The sequence below is a fragment of the Paroedura picta genome, chromosome 8 (genome assembly GCF_049243985.1).
Source record: "Paroedura picta isolate Pp20150507F chromosome 8, Ppicta_v3.0, whole genome shotgun sequence".
NCBI classification, from domain to species: domain Eukaryota; kingdom Metazoa; phylum Chordata; class Lepidosauria; order Squamata; family Gekkonidae; genus Paroedura; species Paroedura picta.
In genome coordinates, this window is record NC_135376.1 from 17644861 (window position 1) to 17662068 (window position 17208).

The window sequence follows — 17208 nt, forward strand, 5'->3', positions numbered from 1 at the left end:
TGGTGTTTCCGTTGGCTGCAGAGGAGAGGACACGCAGTAATGGGTTTAAACTTCAAGTACAATGATATAGGCTAGATATCAGGAAAAAAATTTTCACAGTCAGAGTAGTTCAGCAGTGGAATAGGCTGCCTAAGGAGGTGGTGAGTTCCCCCTCACTGGCAGTCTTCAAGCAAAGGTTGGATACACACTTTTCTTGGATGCTTTAGGATGCTTAGGGCTGATCCTGCATTGAGCAGGGGGTTGGACTACATGGCCCAACTCTATGATTCTATGATTCTATAGTTATGTGCCAAGGAACAGTTATTTCAGGACTGGTATCAACTGTGTTAAAGTAGAAGCGAAGAGACACACTATTACAACAGATTTTATTCCAGATACTTCAGTATAGTGCTAAACCCAGCAAAGACTACTTCCAGCCTATCAGATCACATATTGTCCCATATTCTACTTCTCCACTGAGAAAAAAAAATGATGCCTTCAAGATAAAGGAGCCTTCCTCCATCTTAAACACTCTTTCCACCAACAGATGGAGGAAGGGTCCTTAATGGGAGGAATGTACTTCAACTGCAGATAGAACAGTGCTAATTAGCTTGATCATGTTCTGTTGTTCCATGTGTCCACTACATTGTGCCAGTTTGTTGTAGTGATTAAGAGCAGTGACTTCTAATTTGGAGAACTAAGTCTGATTCCTCACTTCTCCATAAGAAGCCAGCTGGGTGACCTTGGGCCAGTTATAGGTCTGTCAGGGCTCTCTCAGCCCTACCTACCTCACAGGATGTTTGTGGGGAGAGGAAGGGAAGGTGATTGTAAGCTGCTTTGAGATACCCTCAGATAGTAAAAAGACAGCTCTTCTTCTTCTGAAAACTTCTAAGCTGCCATCACAATCTGCTTACAGAGGCACTTGAAATAAATATTTGACTTTCCTCCTCAAAATGTATTTTGATGTAAGAGCAGTAACATTTCTAAGGGGTGTTCTCTACAGTTGAGTTCGTAGGAAAATTGATAATAAATATACTTAGGTGTTTCTGGGCATAAGCTAGTTTGTATGTGCTTCAATAGTCAGCAGTTGTGTTGCCCTTCATGGGGGTGTCCTCCCGCTGTGTTTACAAAATAATATCAAGCACACATTCATACGCTGTCAGGAAGAGCAGAAATTGTACAGTCAGGGGATTTCAGAGAAGAATTGTATCAAGTAATCCTAGGGACAATAGCAGTGGCAGAGGATAGAAGCTGATATTTGCCCAAGTGAAACCTTTGATCTGATCAAGTCTTTGGGACTGGAGAAGGGGGAAAAATAAATCTAAAAGGTGGAGACACTTCAGAGTGACCAGTAAGGGAATGTCCAGAGGAACCTCTAGGTTTGCTGAGAATATATAATTGCAAGCCCTTGAAGGAAGGAAGGAAGGAAGGAAGGAAGGAAGGAAGGAAGGAAGGAAGGAAGGAAGGAAGGAAGGAAGGAAGGAAGGAAGGAAGGAAGACATTCCAACAGCTTCTCATGCAGATAAGTTAAAATCCATGGTTGAAGTTGGCTACTATTGTAGGTTCTGCACAGGGCCTCATAGCAGGCACGTAGAAGAAGGAGAAAGGCACAATGAAGAGGACACATAGAACAGCAGTTAGAGAAAGGGGGAAATAATGGAGACTGGCAAAGGAGAGATGATGGTGAGCAGAAAATTGGGAAGGGGAAATTAAAGGGGAAAACTGGGCTTCTGCCTAAAAATTCCTTGTGAACCATCTCATGCCAAAATTTCATCATTAAAGAATGGATGTTTGAGGGGCTGTAGCTCAGTGACACAACACCTGTGTTGTATGAAGAAGGTTCCATCCCCAGCATCTCTTGTTTAAAAGACCAGGTTGCCAGTGATATGTAAGACCTCTGCCTGGGACTCTAGAGAGCTGCTGCCAGCCTGAGTAGACAATACTGACCTTGATAGACCTGACCTTGATAGTCTGATTCAGTAGAAGTCAGCTTCATGAGTGAAACTTTCCATAATCCTTTGTCTCAGATATTGCCAAGCCATCTAACAAACTTCTATATCTCAACTGAAGACAAGGAAAACTTAAGACATCACTCTGTTAAACTGATCTGAGCAAAATTTTTATTAATGCATCCCAGGAGGTGCCTTCTGCAAGTGTCATCTTCATTTTCATCTGCAAATAGTCATCATACTCCTGCTAGCGAGCACTTGAAGGACGTGGAGAAGACTTTGCAGGTTAAGGGACTATTTAAACTCTTTCTTTTGCCTACCCTAACAGAGACCAACTCTGCATGGGGAATTTGCCCCAGCTTACAACTCCTCTGGTGGCGGGAAAAATTCCTGTGTTCCCATGATATCAAAACTGGTCCAGCTCTGGCTGAAGGCTGGTCAGATTCAGGCCCCTGGTTTCCCTATGGCAAGGGAATGTGGAATCTTTTAGTTTCCTTTTTGTGCCACAGCAGCCATGTTGCACCAGGCCCATCATCATCATCAATTTATTTGATTTATTGCACATCATTCCCTGACAGCTCATAGTGGGTTATAACAACTGGATAAAACCCCCATAAAACCCCTATTAAAATCCAGTTAATCAACCCACAAAAAGATACACAGCGGAAAAAGCAGTGCCATAGTTATCCCAGCATCTGGCAAAAAGGGGTGGGAGAGAGTTGGGCGCAGATGCTACTAGCAACCATCACTTCCTGGAAGGGGGGCATGTGGACAAGGAAGAGCCAGGCCTTCAAAGCCTGGCTCCTCCCCTGCCTATAGCATCCTGGAAGGGAGAAGAAATGCCCCATTCGTCTCCGCAGCGCGTTGCAATGGTGCAGAGCCGAATGGGGCAATTTTATATTTTCATGAAATGTACATGAAAAAAACACCACCCCACCATGCAGTGTGAACTTTCTGCCCCAGGGCAGACAGGAATGGGCACACAGGAAATGGCAGGGTGAACAGCCCCATCGCAAACTCCTGGCATCATCCCAGTGCAGTTGCCACCATGTGGAATAGGTCAGGGAGAAAAGTGGTACCTGAATCAACTGTAGGTAGATCTTATATAAAGCTCCACACTGCGCTGCTGTAGCCTGTCAAGTGTTCATTCCCTGTAGATGAAAACACATTTAGAGGCACTCAGGCCTACATTAGGATGATATAGTGACAATATTTTATCCGAATAAGCAGCAACCTCTGACAAGGGCAGGAGACACATTCCACATGAAGCTCACCCTTACCAGCTGGAATGATCCATGACTTGGAATCCCAACCTCTCTAGCACAAGTTGTTCTCTGAGGCCAAGCACATCACTTCACAAGATCAAGGGGATTATAAGTCAAGCAGCCAAAACGATTGCTTTGCAAAGACGGGAACACACCATTGTATCTTGCAGGGCAGCAGATGATCTCTGGGATTAGACGGCGACATATGGAGCTTCTAAAACTCCAGTCTGCAAGTTCAAATCCAAGCTCATAGCAGCCATAATGACCTGCCACTGTTAGATGATAGTTAAGCAGCTTACGTGCAAAATAATTGGTCATCTCCTTGCTGCCAAGCGCCTGAAACCCAGAGCACCACTGGCAAGCATGAAAATGACATTGTTTTGCCAGTCTCAGCATAAGAAGTAAATAGGTCACTGAGTATAAGTCAGCCTCATGGTCCGAAGGTGGTGCTGAATGAAGAAAAGATTGAATGGGGACCCATGATGCTCATAAACCTGTCCTGTTGGGCTGATGCCCACCATTCAATGAAAGAGCTCAAAGGAATACTTAATTTCCATTCAAATTTAGTGTGTATTTCTAGATCTATATCCAGGCAGCTCATTTGATTTTCTTTACTGAGCACTTCAGAAATTGCCTATGTTGTCCATGCAACTCCTGCTCTGATTTGCCTTTACTGAGCTCCTATGGGGCTTCCTCATCTGCCTCCATGCTGCTAACAGATAAAAATGAGGGAAGTAGCAATGAACTCACAAGGACACAGTTGGGCACTCTTAAACAACGAGATGGAAGAAGAGGTCACAAGAATATTGGGCAAACAGAACAATAAGTGGAGCCGCTTTCCTTATCAGTAGGGAGGGACAGGGAGAGAAACTGCATTTGGAGATGTTCCAAACACAGCTGCATCTGATTCATGAACTTCCACATTTCATAAATTCAGCTGCTCTGACCATGCTGGACCATGCTTCTTGGATTACTACAACAGGTTGCTCTTGAAGATAACTGGGAAACGACATCTGGTTCAGAATGAGGCAGCCTGATTGTTGTCAGGGGTTAGCCGACGAGAACATATGCTGCCTGTTTTTTAAATGCTTACATTGACTGCTAGACTGTGCTTGAATTCAATTCAAGGAGTTGGCTATGACCTTTAAACCTCTATATGACCCAGTACAACACCTACTGTCATCAGGCAGCCATCTGTTGGTTGTCCCAGTGTACAGGGTGACCTGTCTGGCATCGACCAGAACCTGGGCCTTTTTCATCATGGTTCCAGTTCTGTGGAATGGGCTCACTAAAAAGGTGAGGACCATTCTGCTTGGAGATCTTCAGGAGCTGCAGGGCCTGCCTCTTTGCCAGAGATTATGAGAGGTTTTCAATGGCAGACATTGGGAGGGGGGGGAGTTTGGCATTTTTAAAACTTTTAACAGAAAATATGAAAAGGACAATAAGTGGGATCTTAACATTTTCCAGCAATCATTGCAGGAACAGGATGAGAATCCAGAAAGGGGGAGGAGTGGAACCTCCTCCAACCAAATCAAATCCCCCATGTTGCTTTTGCAGAAGGAAATTGCCAGATTCACAGAGATTTTGGGAGGGCAACACTTGAGGATGTTTGCATTTGGAGAGCGAGGAGAGCTCAGCAGGGATGTGATGTCACACGTCTGTTCTCTGAAACTGCCATTTCCTGAACTGATCTTTGTAGTTAGTGGAGATCAGAAGTAATTGAGAGAATTGCAATTGTTTCAGAAGCATGACTGCCACATACATCATTGTACACCCCTCCATGTCTATAACTTTTGGCTAGGAGAAGATAGATGACGGGGTGGGGGGGATATTCCCCGAATCTGTCACTAGAAGTGTCTCTGTTAAAACATTAACACAAACACTTAACTTTCAAAGATGTTAGCATGTCATTACTTGTCACATAAATTGTTCATCTGGATATATGCTGGTGGCACTTTTGAAGGCTGCTGCTGAGCAACGATCAGGATTCATGAATAAGAGATCGCATATTTCATATTTTATAAGCTATAAGCATAAGCATGCTTTCTATAGTGAGGAGGGGCAGAGAGTAAATGAGAGGCTGCACTTGTTAACAAAGCAGTCCTGTTTGTGCAAGGTGACTGTGTGCATAATACTTAGAGGACATAAGCAATCACACTGACTCCTTGTCTCGTATAAAGAGAAAGACCAACCGGTTGTTAGTAGGAGAAATTGTGAGAGATGCAAGTATTTTTTTTAATATCAATACTGTAATGTCTTTCTATTGTTTCATGAAGACTTAGGGAACCAGAGTTAGTCACAGCTTAAGGCAGCCATTCCAAACTTTTTTAATCATTAAGAACCCCCTAAAAATTCTTCAGGCTTCAAGGAACACCAGAAGTTGTGTGATCATGCAGAATATAGTTGGGAAGCATAGCTGGGCACATGCACACCTAGGGCTCCTCCCCTTTTCACCCCCTCCAGCCCCATCATTGGCCATTTTGGGAGGGGGGGGACAGGTCAACCTGATCATATATGGTCATATCACCAGATAAATAACCCTTCCAGGGCCATCAAGAGGGTTTCATGAAACCCTGGTTGAGAAAGCCTGGCTCAAGATGAGGTCTTAAAGTGAAATAGATTAAGTAGGAATGTTTTTGCAATTCCCAGCCATTGTAAGCTAGCAATATCTCTTTTTGTTCTTGAATTTTAATATATGAAACGTTTAATGCTCTATTGTTGCAGCTGTTTTCAAGTGCATCTTTTAATGTGCATTTCTGTAAGCATGCCAGAGTCCCCTAAAGGCAATATATTAATATTAATATCAAATACACAAGTGTCCTGTTAAATTTTAAGCTGGGCTTCCGGATCAATGGTAGAGCATCTGGGATCAGTCTCTAGAATTTCTAGCTAAATGACTCAGCAGATTTTGAAGAAGGCTTTGCCTGAGGCCCTGGAGAGTTACTGCCTGTCAGAACAGACAAGACTGAACTAAATATACCAATAGTTAGGCTCATTATAGTGGAGATGAGCAAAAAGACAGACAGATCAGAGCCATGCTTTGGACCATTCGACCTTCCTGCAAACTTTTCAAGTAGACAGGATGTGATTAACTTTGGCTAGATCAGATTTCCTCAGGATTTTTTTGCAATTGCTATAGCAGCCTAAATAACCATTACCTGGCAATCCATTAACAAATCTATATACCTGCATCCCCCCAAAAAGTATGACCCTTCACAAAATGCTGGTTGTTTGCCATTTTCAGGTCCACCTGCTTGTCTATGCACCCGACAGAACCTCCCTCTTGTTTGGATTCAACTTTAGCTTTTCATGGTTATCCAGACTTTAGAATTTCCAAGAACTTACTGGACAAAGCAATATCCTTCAGAAGAGCAGCTATAAAAGTGAGGCAAGATCTGGCTGTCATCAACATACTGGTGATCCTACACTCCCAAGCCTCTGGATGACTTCTCCAAGAAATTTCATAGAGATGGTAAAAAGCACAGAAGACAAAATGGGCCCTTTTATAACCTTGCAGGTCAAAGTCTCAAGGGAAGAGCAGAGTCTTCTACATTCTCTAGAAAGATCCAATGTCTCCCAGCTCTGCCTTGGCTAGGTAATCAAAAAGGATACCATGATTGAGATTACTAAAAGCTCCTGAGAGCCCAGAAGGTCCCATGAACATTTTACACACTCTCATGGACAGCTCTCCACCCCGCTGACCAATGCTGTTTTGCCACCAATATCTGTTTGGAAGCAAGAATGGAAAAAGACTGAAATAATCCATATCAACCAGGAAGAACCTCCCAAAAGAATTCAAATGCAGCGATACCCTTGATCACCATAGCTAGACTGGGAATATCTGATTTTTTTTTAATGGCAACAGTCAGAGAGAGAAAAAAAATATGGCCAACCTTTGACAGATAATTTGAAGTGGTGAGAGATTGATAGGAAAGGAGAGGGGGAGGATGCAGAATTAATTGTGGATGAAAAATATGCATTGGGTAAATTACTGGTTGCCATGTATGTCCTAAGAGCAATAAAACAGAATTTAACAAGGAAACAGAAAGGACACTACAACCTCAAGGATGACTGTAGCAACAACTTTGTAGGCTAATTATAACCTACCAAGCATTGTATTCTGCCTCAGCTAATCAGCAGCTGTGCTAGTTAGGCTTTCTGTATCCTCAAAATACACACTCCTGCCTCTAATGCTAATAGTCGCTTCCTCTATGCGGAGAGAGACAAGTTCACAAGGGAATGGAGATTGGCATTAATGGCAATGAAGAATGGTCTTTTGGGGAGAAATGGAGTGTGCTGGATGACCTGATTAGGATACATCTGTGAGATTTCCCTCAGGCAATGGTTGTGAAGCGATGGGGACACTAGCAGAGGAAGGTGCTCAGACACAAATAGCATCTGGCTGGTACTTATTATTTCCAGCTTCTTTTTGTTAAAGAATGGGGACTTCGCTATCCTTAATCTAAATGTTCTACTGAGCTGCTTTGTTAATTCTCACCTTTCTGCAGGTTTCTCTAAAGACTGAAGTAGCTGAAGACCTTCTGGAATGCTCAGCAAGCTTTGGGATGGCATTCGAGGGAGATAAGAACAAACCCTTCTGAGTTCTGGTACTACCTAAGCCTGCAAAGACCAAGTATGGAACTTAACACTTTACTAGCACACCCTTATTGGATGGGTACCATTGTTTTTTACTAGTCTTTGCCCTGTTGCCTATGTGAAGCTACCTTATTACGGATAAGGGCCCTCTTGGTAGGGCCTAGCTTTCTCCTGGAATTACAACTGATCCCCAGATGACAGAGACCAGTTCCCTTAGAGAAAATGGCTAATTTAGAAAACAGACTGAATTATGTGAAGGTCCCTCCATTCTCCCTAGTCCACTTTCAAATCTCCAGGTATTTCCTAACCCACTCTTGTCTGACTCTTGGCAATTCTATGGCTCAGATGTCTCCATGTCTTCCAGTCTTGTACCACTTCTTTTAGTTTTATAATGCTCTGGCCAGTGTCTATTTTGATTGTATCTTACCATCATGTTCTTTGTCAGCCTGGTTTCCTTGCACCACTGACCAGTCCTAACATAATTGCTCTCTCTATTGATATGGCCAAAATAAGTGAGCCAGAGTCTTGTGATTTTGCCTTCCAGTGATAGATCAGGCCTTGTGAGCTGTAGTATTTCCCTGTTGGTGACTTTTGCTGTCCATGGAATCCACAGAAGCTTTCTCCAACACCAGAGATCAAATGAATCGATTCTTCTCCTGTCTGATTTCTTCATTGTCCAGTTTCCACAGCCATAAGTGCCTATTGGAAATATGATAGATTGAACTAATCTGTATTTGGTAGTCAGGCTTATGTCCTTGCTTTTCCATACTCAATTCAAGCTTATTATTGCTGAGTGACCCAGAGCAATTTGATATTTAATTTCCATACTACAACCTCTACTCTGACCCTTTACTAATCCAAGGAAAAATGAATCTCTTCATTGGATCTCTTCACCATCAATTGCTATTGTGACATGTCAATCAAATTTGGTTGTTCAGACCAAGTTATATGAAGTCACGACTGTTTTTTAGCACTGGTCAGAGAAGGTATCCAGGGTAGGTCCAAAATAACTTCAGGTTTGTCCAAAACAACTTCAGGTTTTCTAGGATGAGATATCTGCCCTGGACTCTTTTCAGTCAGGCTTCATGTGTTTTGAAATAGCACTGGTTGCTTTGGTCCACTTACATCTGGATAAAAGTATGCCAACTTTGTTGTGCCTTCTGGATCCATCAGCAACCTTTGATTCAGTTGACCTGATCAACCACCTTGCCTCTCAGGGAATAAGGTGTACTGTCCCTAGTTGGTTCTACTTATTCTTCTGGTAAGTGCTTCTGGTAAGAACATGAGGCTACATTTTAACAAGGGAAAATTTCCTATGATGCTGTGTCCCCCTAAACCCTCCTCATTTGCCAAGCATTTGCTCCATCTGAATAAGTGAGATCAGATTCAAGAAACATCATGGTAGAATAAATGTTGTTAGCCTTTAAGGTACCACCAGATTTCTGTTGCAGGAAGGCGAATAAACAGGCAGGAGAGTGTTAACCCAGCTCCTTCCCTCCATGCCAGCAGAACACAAGACTCTGTGTTCCATCTTCATTCACAGCTTGGTGCATGAAGGATAGCTGTAGCTCTGTATGAACAACCAGCAAGCTTTTCTTTTCACAGTACAGCATGCCAACATGACAAGTAAAAATAAGCCATCTGAGGGCTCTGTCTGGATATCCTTAATTACACAAGCTGTCTGGCAAGGGGGGAAAAGTTATGGCCAAAGGCTGGCAATATGGACAAAAAAGATCAGTAAAATTGTGCAAGTTCTGATAATTCTATGCAGCCCTTTGAAGAAGCCAATGGGGCTTTTACACTTTAAGAATTCCTTTTTTGGGGAGGGGGGTGATCCCATACAAGCTGTGAAGCCACCACATTTGTTTTGTGTACTGTTCAGTGTGAAGCAAGATCTGATTGGGCGTGCTAAATAAAAGGACTTTATCCCCAGCATCAGTTAATGATTTAGTTCCCTACCAGAGCGAGCTTTTTCCAGAGTGTTCATCACCCAACGGTATCCTATTGTGATACTTGTGATCAGGTTTTCAAAGAGTTTGCCCTCTGCTGGGTGTGCTGCCCTACTTTGAAGAGCCAGCTCCTTATCTGGAGACATTAATTGGAAGGAGGGGTGGGGAACACAACACCAAAACCTGGATCCACTGTGAATAACAAGACTTTGAATTATTTCTAAATTCCAGCTTTATAAAATAAGCAATGATACGGCAATGTTTGCATGTTCTTTGGACAAATAGTATTTTAGTTTTAATTGCATGTGCTGTTATTGCCTGGAGTGATTACAGCTATCAAGTGTACTTTGCAAATATTTAAATAATGACGATGAAACTGGTATCCCACAAGGCACCCTGCCAAGACAGAACCTGTCCTTTTTGCAACCATCACTTTGTTAACATTGTATTGTTCACTAAAATGCCTAAGTGCCTCGTGCCTAAATGGAGAATACCATACTTTGGTCATGTCATGAAGAAGAAGAAGAAGAAGTGTTGGTTCTTATATGCCCCTTTTCTCTACCCAAAGGAGTCTCAAAGTAGCTTACAGTCACCTTCCCTTTCCTCTTTCCACAAAAGACACCCTGTGAGGTAGGTGAGGCTAAGAGAGCCCTGATATTACTGAAGAAGAGATGGTTCTTATATGCCACCTTTCTTTACCCGAAGGAGTCTCAAAGCGGCTTACAGTCACCTTCCTTTTCCTCTTCCCATAACAGACACCCTGTGAGGTGGGTGAGGCTGAGAGAGCCCTGATATTACTGAAGAAGAAGAAGAGTTGGTTCTTATATGCCACCTTCCTTTACCCGAAGGAGTCTCAAAGCGGCTTACAGTCACCTTCCTTTTCCTCTTCCCACAACAGACACCCTGTGAGGTGGGTGAGGCTGAGAGAGCCCTGATATTACTGAAGAAGAAGAAGAGTTGGTTCTTATATGCCACCTTTCTCTACCCGAAGGAGTCTCAAAGTCACCTTCCCTTCCCTCTCCCCACAACAGACACCCTGTGAGGTAGGTGAGTCTGGGAGAGCCCTGATATTACTGCTCAGTCAGAACAGCTGTATCAGTGCTGTGGCGCCCAAGGTCATCCAGATGTTTGCATTTGGGGGATTGTGGAATCAAACCTGGCTCACCAGATTAGAAATCCATGCTCATAATCACTATACCAAGCTAGCTTTTGAGAAAACAAGATTTAATGGAAAAGACAATGACAGGAAGAGAGGAAGACCCAACATGAGAGGGATTGACTCAAGCAAGTAAGACCTGAACAAGGACATTTTGGAGGTCATTGATTCAAAGGGTCACCATATCTCAGATACAACTTTTGGGTTGCCAACTATGGGTTGGAAACTTCATGACATGCTTCATGACATACATCATGCCAGGCTTTGTGGTTGTTTTTTTCAGGTATAAAGCTGTTTCTTTGAGCTACATAGACATTTTGCAATTGTGAAGAATTCTTCTAGGATGTATGTCCTCTACTGAGGTCTCTTTAATAATGTGGGTCCACTGAGGAAGTATGATGTGGTGAAATGGAGGTTTACCAGGTCTTCATATGGACATCAGTGGCGAACCTATAATATAATGAATATAACAGTTTTGGGTGGGCAATGGAATTTATTTGCACATTCTTCAAGGAATATGCACATTGTTTTGGTTAAAACATCCTTTTGAGTGAATGTCTGGTTTAATCAAGTTGGGTTGTTTTTGCACAGTGGCCCACTTGGAAGTTGGCTCCCCTAAACTTGATGGCACATAACACACATGTTGGTCTTAGAAATGGTGGTGATGGTATCTGGGTGCAAGGAATGTCGGTGCATTGAAACTGCTGAATGGAAGTGCCTTTGTTTCTGGAAAGGCCCACATACCCAAGATGGTTCCACAATAAGGTAAAGGTAAAGGTATCCCCTGTGCAAGCACCGAATCATGTCTGACCCTTGGGGTGACGCCCTCTAGCGTTTTCATGGCAGACTCAATACGGGGTGGTTTGCCAGTGCCTTCCCCAGTCATCACCGTTTACCCCCCAGCAAGCTGGGTACTCATTTTACCGACCTCGGAAGGATGGAAGGCTGAGTCAACCTTGAGCCGGCTGCTGGGATTGAACTCCCAACCTCATGGGCAGACAGCTTCAGACAGCATATCACTGCCTTACCACTCTGCGCCACAAGAGGCTCATGGTTCCACAATAGAGGTTCAGAATATGAAGGACTGATGGGATTCCATTTGGCTTCCTTGAGGAGGGGGCCACTGAAGGGGGGGGCACTCGGATACCTTGTCTGAGCTGCGCTTCAAATTTTGTCCTAAACTTCCACAGGGGATATTCTCTTGTGAAATTTTTCCAGTGAAAGATAACTAACAGTATTAAAAAGTTATGTGGAAACATTTAACTAGACTTTTTAGCATTTTTCTTTTCTTTTTCCCCCTTTTTTCTTTACCTCATGGGTAAACACAGAGCTACAAAGGGCTGTTTTGATGTAATTTTATGACCTGTAGATTTTAGTAGTAAAACTAATTTACGTAAAATACCATTATGCCTGCTTATGCCATTTTAAATATTTATGCAACTAAAGGTTTCTCCTTCTGCCTCACTAAACAGCCTTTCATATCGTTGACACCATCCAGCTATCTCTCCTGGCTTGCAGCCTATTTTATTACCCTTACTTTGTGTTTATGTTACCTGAGGTGTTTGTATGTCATAAAGTTTGTCCAGTTAAACAGTAAAAGCTTTCAGATTGTTTTATGTGAACAAGAGTGGTGTTTTATATGAGAGAAGCAAAAGAGGGTGGGTGAGCTAAAAGCAGGGGATTCGAGACTGAGCTTTTTATTTTAAGATGGGTTGATACTTCTGACTGAAGGCTTTGTACAGGTTTCTTTCTCATATAAGCCAAGACAACTTAATGGGGCTCTTTCAGATGTTTGGAGAGTGGTCAGCAGGTGAGGCCTCTGATATCAGCAGGTGAGGCCTCTGATATCATCTGACTGGACCCAGTTGGAAACAAGATGGTGAATCAGACAAGTTGTGGATGTGGTCCTGTGAGGGTGGCCAGGCTGAGTCTGACAACTGGGGGAAGGGAAGGGAAAGGAAGGGGGTGGGGACTTGGCATGTGTGTATGGGAGGGGAGTGCTACAAGCAGCAGGAGGCAACAGGAACTTGGGGTGAGGGATACCCCACCTTGATTGGGACCTTGTCAGCCCTTGCTCAAGCATGGTTACATTTATTTGTTTCAAGACACTTTCATGTTTCACTGCTACCCCTGGAAATTCCATCAACTGAGCTGGAAGGCCATGGCCCCAAATGAAAACCACATAAAGATACTGATGGTAGAATTGGGCAACTGGAAACGACATGTGAGAACCTGAACCGACAGGTGGATTGGACATCGGACCTGGCGTAGAATCCCGCGGAAGACTTGATATAGTGACACATGTCAGTGGAACTAGAGATAAGTGAGGCTTGGAAGTTTCATGAGGATGGGAGAAGGGGAGTGGCATCTGTAGGGCACAGCTGGGGTGGGGTAGGATTGTCAGGCTGAATTTCCTGGCCCTGAAAATGTGAATGGGGGAAATGTGGATGAGGGGAAAATTCACCCTGTCTGAAAACCGAAGGTATTTCCGTAAAGAAGGCGGGAAATACGCTGGGAAAGAATGGCTGAATCCACATATAATCTAAAGCCCCCAAATATGTTCTTATGCTAACTTCTGAAAATCCTGAAAGATTGTGTGTTGCAGATACCTAGTTTCAGGTAGTTAGCCATACTGGTTTACAGTAGAAAAGCTAAATTTGAGTGCAGTAGCACATTACGGACCAACATGGTTTCCAGAGTGTGAGCTTTGGAGAGTCAACGATCGCACATCAGATACAAGACGAAAGAAAACTGGACTCTCAAAATCTTGTGTGTTTTTCGGTTGCTACGGGACTCAAATCCATAGATATACTTCTCTGTACTATAATGCACTCCATTTATTTCCCTTTTATTAACACCTTAAATTTTATTGTGTTTATAACTGTTCCTCAGCCTTTTTTTTTTTTGCCAATTTCAGTTGTTCAATAAAAAAAGCCCATTAAAACATTTCAGTACGTTAAAAATACACTGATTTGTTTCAAAAGTGAATCTTCATCTTCAGTAATAAATATGAATTGCAACTTAAGTGGATTCACATTATGCAGCTAAATATTATGGGTTGCAGCCAGTGGACCCTAGATGGAATAAATTCACTGAATAGATCTTTTCCCCCAGTGGTTGCAACTTCCTCCAACCCCTGAAAAGTTGCTCCAAGGTTGACGGGGACCCTGGAAGGCAGAGTGAGCTCTCCCTGGGGACATGCCACTGGTTTGGAGCAAGAGGTCTTACCACTTCTGAACTCCTTTAAACAATACTGTAGCCGTCCAATTCTGGTTGCAACCACCATGGCACACACACCATTTTTCCAACCCAAAATTACACAAGGAGTGTGGTTTGGCAGATATCTTCTTCCCCATGTAGTTCTGTGTCAGAAAAAACGGGGGGGGGGTGTCAGGAGCCCCACTCATAACCTTGGTGGTCTTGTCCAGAATTGCCCCCCTCCACCTGAGGGGCTGTTAGGAGGAGGTTACCAATGGTAATAAATCCTGAAAATTGTGGTGCGTCCCTGGCTAAGCTTCGAGGCACCGGCCTTTTTTGCACTGGTGTTTTCTCATGCTTTCACAGTGGTGTTTTTACTTTGTGCTGCTCCCCCCCCTTCTGCATTCCCCTTTGCTTTCACCATGCACCTCCATTGGGTTTTATTTTTCATTCAGCATTGATTTTCCTCCCTTCAGCATTCAGCTTGCTTTCTGGCTGCTGTTTTCCCAGGTTTTTTGAAAGTGCTTTTGTGGTGCTTCTTCCCCTTGCTTCACTCTCCAGCTGAAGTTAATTCAAAAGCATAAAGTTTATGTCAGATCCTCCGCCCCCCCCAACCAGTTCTTTCTGACCCCTCAAAAGCCACACTTTCAATGTCCACACTGAGCTTGTTTCTCCCACTCCACCCCTTCCACCTTTCTTTCTGTCTTCATCAATAATGAAGCTCCGTTATGGCATATCCCAGTTCAGCAAAAAGGGGTAATATTGTAAGTCTAAGCCTAGATAGATAGATAGATAGATAGATAGATAGATAGATAGATAGATAGACAGACAGACAGACAGACAGACAGACAGACAGACAGACAGACAGACAGACAGACAGACAGACAGACAGACAGACAGACAGACAGAGGTTTAAATTTCAAGAAGATGAATGCTTGCCCTTAGGAGGATATGCCATGTTCAGCTGCAAAAAGCCTTCCTTGGAGCAGGGATACTGTAAGTTTGCAGCTCTCCTACAGCCCTGGGGGAAGAGCAAACAAGTGAGAGAGAGCCAGTGCAGGAGCCAGATTCAGCTAGACTGGGCTGAACAGGATGATCCTCTCACCCTATCCTGCAGCCAATACCATGTAAAGTTCCAAAGAGAGTGCTCCCTTTCTTGCTGGGGGATTGGGTCATTTGTTATGTCCAGAAGCTCCTCCTTGAAGTTGTAAAGCATAGAATCATAGAACCATAGAGTTGGAAGGGGACATACAGGCCATCTAGTCCAACCCCCTGCTCAACGCAGGATCAGCCCTAAGCATCCTAAAGCATCCAAGAAAAGTGTGTATCCAACCTTTGCTTGAAGACTGCCAGTGAGGGGGAGTTCACTACCTCCTTAGGCAGCCTATTCCACTGCTGAACTAAGCATCCTCAAGGCATGGCATGTGGGCTGTGAGCTGGTGAACACGCACAGAGGATGACTCGCCACTACTGCCAATCATGCCTCCTATGCCACAAGGTTCATGTCCCTTGTGCTGCTGCTGTGAGCCAAGTGTGTGTTGTGCTGATGCCACCTCCTCCCAACATGCAAACTCCTTTGGTCATTCTCATTTAGTTTGACCCCCCAGTGAACACAGCAACTACATCCTCACTCAGTCTTCTGTCCTTCAGATTTAGCAGCATTGTCTTTGAACTAGTCTTAGCAAAGAGTTCTGCCGGAGAACAAGGGTGTTCTACAGCTTATTTAAACTTCTTGCCAAGTACCCAAGTTGCTTTATAATGCACATGATGATGCAAAGTCAAGCCCTTTGCACTTCGGGTTCTAAGATGGACCACTTGGTTTGATTGCTAATTACCTTGCTTAAGAAACCTCATAGAAAGTGAGAATAGCAAAACAAAAGGTCAGGCTTGGAGACCAGACTTCAATCAGAATAGAGGAAGAACAGCTTTAAATCAGGTCTTGTCCAAAGCAGGAGAAAAATGATAGTCCTGGCAGAATAGTTGTGATGTCTACCAGGCGAGTTAACCTGTTACTGTTTTGCAGCCACTCTGCAGAATTTATCTTTCAAGCATCACTTATGAGAGAGAGACAGAGACAGAGAGCTTTTAGTGAGTGAGTGGCTCTCTTTTTATCATTCAGATAATTCATTGGTCAGTTACAATTGGACAGGCAGTTTATGTACATAAATGTCATAAAGTGGCAAACAACTTATGGTGATCTATGCAAGGGACCTTCAAGGCATGTGAGAAGCACAAGTAGTTTGCCATTGTCTTCCACTGCAAAGCATTTCTTGGTGGTCTCACTTCCAATCTTGCTTATCCATCAATATCTAACAAGATTGGGCTATACCATGCTGCCTTCCTCATCCCCAGTTGTTACACAGCATATACTTTAAGGTGAACAAGCAGTATTGTATGTAATCTGTTTATACCTGGTCTTTCTCCATCATTTTCATCTCCTCCATTTCATCCTCACTACTTGTGAAGGAGGTTGGGCTGAGAGAGCATGACTGACCCCAAGGTCACTCAGCAAGCTTCCATGGTAGAGTGGGAATTTGAACCTAGACTATTCTGATCCTAGTCTGACACTTTTAACCACTATCCCAGAATGGTGTCCTAGGGCAGTGCTCCCCAACCTTTTTATCACCGGGGGCCACTCAGTGCCTTTTACTGAGGCCCGGTGGGGGGGTAGTTTACTCCTCTACTCTCAACCACTGCCCTAATGCTCTCTGATCACTATTGTAATGTTTAAACATCCCTTCAAAATAAGATACAGACACGCCACAACAATGAACATAAGGAACATTTTATTTTCACTCATGAAAATATTTGCTATTTTAACTCATGACAATGACAAATCAATGGGAACCCTGAGCTTGTTTCTCTGCAACGAGATAGTCCCATCTGGGAGTGATGGGAGACAATGACATCCGATATGTGTTGTAAAGGGCCGGGGGGGGGGAGAAGGCGTCCTTCGGGGCCCACCTCCAATTAGTCAAAGGACCACATGTGGTCCGCAGCCCACAGGTTGGGGATCGCTAACCCAGGGAACTTGCAAGATGATCCTGGGCCAGTGGGTCTCACAGGTGTGCTATGAGAATAAAAAAAAGGGGGGGGGCAAAGTAAGGATCTGTGGT